General features: G+C 35.3%; 1 pseudogene; it reads right to left on the reverse strand.

Annotated features, from left to right (window-relative positions):
• Positions 1-1,322: 1,322 nt before the first annotated feature.
• LOC132018631 (centromere protein Q-like) overlaps positions 1,323-6,523 on the reverse strand; it is a 14,525-nt pseudogene continuing 9,324 nt past the window's right edge.

The raw sequence follows: 6,523 nt of genomic DNA on the forward strand, positions 1-6,523 counted from the left end.
GCTAATCCACTCTTACGTGACTGATGGTGTCCACTGTTTTAACAAAATGGAGAGAGACGCTTCCTGCTACTCAGTTAGATGTCCTTTATGTTGGTGGAGATCCTGGATGAAATCCCAAGAAAGTATTTCGGGATTTCGTTTCTTTAATGCCCAAGGTTCTTGGTCATGCCACTATTAAGAATGAAGAGGTAGACCAGACGAAAAGTGGTGACCAGCAAGCAGTTTATTGAGCGATAGTAGAAAACTCCCAAAGAGGGAGGGAACCTGAGAAGGTCGCATTGGAGTTTCTAAGTCTAGGGGGTTTTATGAGCACTTTTGGAGAACTATTTTAAGCAACCATAGTGTTCTAAGGCATGCTGATCAGGGCTTTGATCACACATATGTCTACCTATTAGGTTAAGGTTTATGTGCTGATGGCCTTTTTGGGCTAACATATGGGGACTTATGTCTTAACTGCCCCAGTTCGTGATAGTGACAGATGCTTTGTTTCATTTTAAACATCTTGCAAAAGTCATTTCTACAAAGGCTGCAAAACAAAATGCTAGTGCAAAATAGGATGTTTGTACTGTTTTGTCTTAGCTGTCCTGTTTCCATGTTTTCTTGTTGGGGACCCTGGTCCAGACCACCTAACTGTCTAACTAATTCCTAACATTGTTACAATGAGAAAAGGTTTACAGAAAGGGGTTTTTTGTTTGATTTTTCTTTTAAGGGAATAAATGTGCTTAGGTTCCTTTTAAATGAAATTATGCTTTGATAACAGTGGAAAATATTCATCATCTAGTCAATAATCCAACCAAAGAAATAAAATGTTCATGCTACTCCCACAGGTAAACACACCTAGCAAATCTTAATTATGTCACAAAAGGTCTAAAGGGTTATGTAAAAGAATAAAAGCATTTGGGGATTTCTCAAGTTCCAGATGACCAGACAGAAAATGCAAGTCATGAACTAAATAATAATGACTGCAAACAATTGTGTTTTTATGTGCTAGGCACTCTACGCACTTTCCATATATTGCATTACAGTATCACAGTTCCTCGGCACTAATCAATAAAAGAACTCCATTCAGCCATTGTAAATCATTAGAGAGCAGCTCAGGAAAACCACTGGATAAACAGCAACAGAAATGTGAGTTGCTAGATATGACAACAATTAAAAATAGTTTTTAGAACTATATTAGATGCTACTAGATCTACAGAGGCTAATTTTAAGTGTATGGTGAAAATAAATCCCAAAGAAGCCTCAGCTTCAGTGGTATTATCATAGGCTAAATTTTACAAACTCATAAACTTTAAATTAATACAGAACAGACTAAAAAACTCTTAAAGGGCATCCGGTCTCTTATAGGCTTCTTCGATGAAAGTTAACATATTCTTTTTTTTTTTTAAGATTTTATTTATTTATCAGAGAGAGAGAGGGAGAAAGAGAGCACAGGCAGACAGAATGGCAGGCAGAGGCAGAGGGAGAAGCAGGCTCCCTGCCGAGCAAGGAGCCCGATGTGGGACTCGATCCCAGGACGCTGGGATCATGACCTGAGCTGAAGGCAGCTGCCCAACCAACTGAGCCACCCAGGTGTCCCGAAAGTTAACATATTCTTTATCTGGGATGAGTTATGGAGAATATCTGTCTCTCAGAAGAGCTTTATGGTTTGGAATTGATGTCAACATTTCTTTCTGTGGGTATAATAGCACAATTAGTTTAAAATTTTTAAAAACTGAGATATAATTGACATATAACACCATATTAGCTTCAGGTATACCACACAATGATGTAATATTTGTGTATACTGCAAAATGACCACCACGGTAAGTCTAGTTAACATCTAGCTACATACATAGCTACAAATTCTTCTTGTGATATGAACTGTTAAGATTTACTCTCTTAACAACTTTGAAATATACAGGACAATGTTATTGACTACAGTCACTGTTATCTACATTAAATCCCCATGACTGATTTTATAACTGCAAGTTTGTACCTTTTGACCATGTTGACCCATATAAATAGTTTTTAAACTTTTATTATGAGAACTGTCAAATGTATGTTTAGAGAGAATGGTACACTAAACCTTATATACTCATCAGCTAAACTCAGTAATCATCAACTCATTCCTATTCTTTCAAATTTGTATTATTCTGTTTTTCCTCTGGCTATTCCCTTTTCTTTCACTCTAAATGGATTACAGGTTGGACTATTTTAAGTTATTTTTGAGAAACTTAAAGAGTTTCTACCACTATAAACATTTATACCATAATAGCTACTGGGAACCTGTGAAAACAGAGCCCAGTATATAGTCTGCTACAAATAACACAACATTATTACATGATGAGTTATAGGCCATTATTAGAAGCATAAATAAACTCAACTATTGGAATTTACTTCCAGAAATCTACCTTGCAGTTACAACCACACAAATATCTAAAGATACATATACAAGCAATACTGAGCATTATTTGTAACTGCAAAAATAATTTATTTCTACCAGTAATTCACAAATTATAGCATGGTAGAATGCAATGTTATACAGTTATTGACAAGAATGAGAGATCCACATGAAAGATGCTCACAAAATAAGATGTTCAAACTATTCTGTCAAGTCAGAAAAATAATGTTGCCTACAAACATATCATAGATTTCATTTGTCTTTAGAAAAAGGAAAAGGATATTATGGTTTTATATATGCAAGTCATAACTGATGATACAGCTGATATGGTAAATGAGCATTTACTTGAAGTGTGGGTGCTTTGAGACTCTTCTGAGAAAGATCTGGAAGACAGAGTATCCCACTATCTATTTGAAACATCTAAAGTAAAAATAGAAAGCTACAGATTATTTCAAAAGGCTGATTTCTCTCTTCTTACATTCAAAAGTTGTCTTGCTGAGCGATAAGCATTAAAAAACTTATCCAGACTCAAGATATGCATCATTAAACAATTACCTGTCTTACTTTCTCCTCCCCTTCTTCCACCTCACTTGTCAGAACCTGAATTTTGTTCTTTAGGCTCTGAATATTCCCAGGCATTGACTCTATGGTTTCTGCTATTTTAACTATTTCTTCCTGTGTAAGAGATCAGAAAGTTAATGTTTTAAATTAAATACAGTATTGAATAAAGCCCAAATATGTTAATAGACATATTTCATAAATACCACATATATTGAAAAATTTTTAGAAGAAACTGGTAATTCTTTTTTCTTTTTGCAAAACAAACTTCCGAGAAACTAATTTACCAACTTACTAATTCATTACATGGAGATTTAGTTTCCATGGAAGAAGGAAATACAACCCATGTACAAGAATATTTCCTCCATAACTCAGCAAAACTGCTGCAGCAGTTTTGAATACAGCAGAGCCCAAGGACTGATGGCCTAAAAATCTGCTGTGCTGTGCCTATCCATCTCTAAGCCACTATGCACCACTGGCAACCACTCATCTTTTTATTCTCCGGTTCTGCCTTTTCTAACTCATCACATAGTGGCAGTCATACAGTATGGAGCCTTTTTAGTTTTGCTTCTTTCACTTGTGATTTATAATATGCACTTAAGGTTCCTCCATGTCTCTTTAGGGCCCAATAGCTTATCTCTTTTTAGTGGTGAATAATAGTCCATTGTCTGATATCCCACATTTATTTATCCAATCACCTAATGAAGTATATCTTGGTATTCCAACTTTTGGCAATTATAAATACAGCCGCCACAAACATCCATGTGCAATATTCAAACATCCATGTACAACATACGAAGGCGCATGATGGCTGTATCATGTGGTAAGAAGAGGTTTCATTTTGTAAGAGACTGCCAAACTCTATTCTAAACTGGTTGTATCATTTAGCATTTCCCACTAGCTATGAGAAATCCTGTTGCTCCACATCCTCATCTGCCTTTGTTGTTGTCCACGTTCTAGATTTTGGCCATTCTAATTCTAGGAAGTGCATATAAAGTCTCCTTTCATGTATAGTTTTCCAGTCTAATTTTTTTGGATCTTTCCAATTGATTTGCACAGAAAACTAGATAGTTTGCTTTACAGAATTTGTGGGTCAGGTTTAACTTGTTCCTTGGTCCTGAATTTCCTGTAACTTGGTTTTTTTTATTTTAGAGAGTCCTGTCCAGTACCAATGTGTGTTACCACATGTATTAGTTTACTGTGCCTGCCCAAAAAACTGCCACGCCCTTGGTGTCTGAAATCAGAAATTTATTCTCTCACAGCTCTGGAGAGCAGTTGTCCAAAGCAAGGTGTGGGCAGGATAGTGCTCCCCCTGAAATCTCTGAGGGAGAATCCTCTGTTGCCTCTTCCAGCCTCTCCCAGACTTCCTTGTGGCTGCTTGCTCCAATCTCTGCATTTTTCACACAGCCTTTTCTTCCATGTCTCCTTCTCTTATTAAGGACATTTTTGTCTTTTTAAGGACATGAGTCTTTGTATTTAGGACCCAGCCAGGATAATCCAGGATGATCTCATCTTGAGATCTTTAATTATATCTGGGAAGACTCTCTTTTCCAATAAGGGCACATTTGCAGGTTCCAGAGCTAGGAGTTGGGCATATCATTTTTGGGGACACCAATCAATCCACTATAGAGGGAATGAATAACAACAATGAATAAAGAAAAGTTAATATAATAAGGACTAAAAATTTCCATTGTAGTTAAAAAAAAATATTTTGGTCCACTGCTTTGGTTATCTTCTTTGGGTAGTCCTACTATACCTATGCCATATCTTCTATGCTGAGCTTTTACTGTGTCAGTTTTTCTCAACTTCAAAAAAAAAAAAAATGTTTCTTTTTGATCCTTAAAATTTTCTCCTTTACTATTTATTTTAAGCATTTATTTGTTACATTTGCTTTAATTCTTCTAATGTAGTCTACATATCTGAAAAGCTTTTTCTTTTATAATTTTTTCCTAAATTCTGTGGCTTCAGTTTTTAGTATGTCTAATGCCGATTTATGATTTTTTCCATACCCTCTACTGTTTATCTGAATTTCTTTCAGTTTGCTTAAGAATTAGGTTAGTGTTCATCTGTTTTGTGAACACACACTTGTAGCATGCTTTTGTTATCTGTGGATTGCTATTGTTTTGTCCTTATTTTTATATATTCTTATGCTAACTCTGGTTGTGAAATCCTATGGCTCTGTTCGTATGCGGAGGTCCATATAGATCAAAAACCTGAGCCCTTGCAGTTCCCATACCATCTTCTCAGTCTCAGAGACAGCGCTCACCACTGCCTTTTCTGTAGCACCATCAGCGAATGAGAGAGCTCAATGAATACAACTTCCGTTATTAGCTGATACAGGTTTTTGAAGTCACCCCCAAAACAGCTCCAGGCTACTGGTATTGGTTGTAAGTAAGGAACATAACAGAAAACTGATAGATACAGACAAGACCTAAAAACTCCTAGTTCAACGGTTCTGTTAGACCAGTGAAGAACTCTTGTGCCCAAAATGCAAACAGTGCTTACACTGAGTAACTGGCCATCAAGCAAGCAAACCATAGACTGTTGTAATGCTGTGATATAAGAAATATGTATTTGGTTTTCTTTTCATTTAACTATATTTATGCTTTTTGCTAGAAAACAAATGCCCCTCAGTATTACAGAAGATCACACTATCATTTGCTATCTCTGACCACTTTCAAGTGACTTACTCAAGTATTAAATATTAAGATAACTGCCATGATCACATCTTAAAACCTTTAAAATCACCTTTAAAAAAAAAGCAAATTCACAAAAAAAGAGTAAGAACATGGTTACCAGGGACTGGGAGGGGAGAAAATAGGGAGAGGTTAGTAAAAGGTATAAATGTTCAGCTATAAGATGAAGGAGGTGTGATGATCTAATGTGAAAAACAAGGTGATTATAATGGGTAATACTGTACTGTATACTGAAAAATTTGATGAGAGAGAAGTTAAGTGTTCTTAACACACACCAAATAAAAAATAAATAATGTGAGGTGAAGAATGTGTTAATTTACCAGATGAGGGAGTCCTTCACAATGTGTACATATATCAAATCACTAAAATGTACACTTTGAATATCTTATAATTATAGCCAATAAAGCTGAAATTTTAAAAATACCTATGTCAGTGATATCCAACTGTTCATTACATGGTGGAACTAGTGTCAGCGCTGAAAATATATTCTTGAAAAGTAGTAACAGGAATAAAAATTCAATATAATCTCACACTAGGAAGAAAGTAAGTTTCTATTTATAAAATATGCAATATATTATTTCATAATATACAAAAGTTATAATATATGTAAGTAATTTATAATACATGTAAATTTGTTGCTCAGAGTCTAATGCACCCAATGTTATTCTCAATCATATGGAAAGACTGGAGTAAATTGTGATTTTTGAATTATTAGAAATCCTTGTGGATGCATTCCTTGCGTAAACTACTACCAATCCTGGATTTTCTAAATTGCTAACAAAGACCCAAGGACCATTATCTACACACTACTTTGAAATGGCTAAGGGATATATGGTCTAATCAACTTTATTCTTAATAACTACTTAATAAGTCCTACAGTTCTCTT

This window comes from Mustela nigripes, chromosome 5 (genome assembly GCF_022355385.1).
Source record: "Mustela nigripes isolate SB6536 chromosome 5, MUSNIG.SB6536, whole genome shotgun sequence".
Taxonomy (NCBI): Eukaryota; Metazoa; Chordata; class Mammalia; order Carnivora; family Mustelidae; genus Mustela; species Mustela nigripes.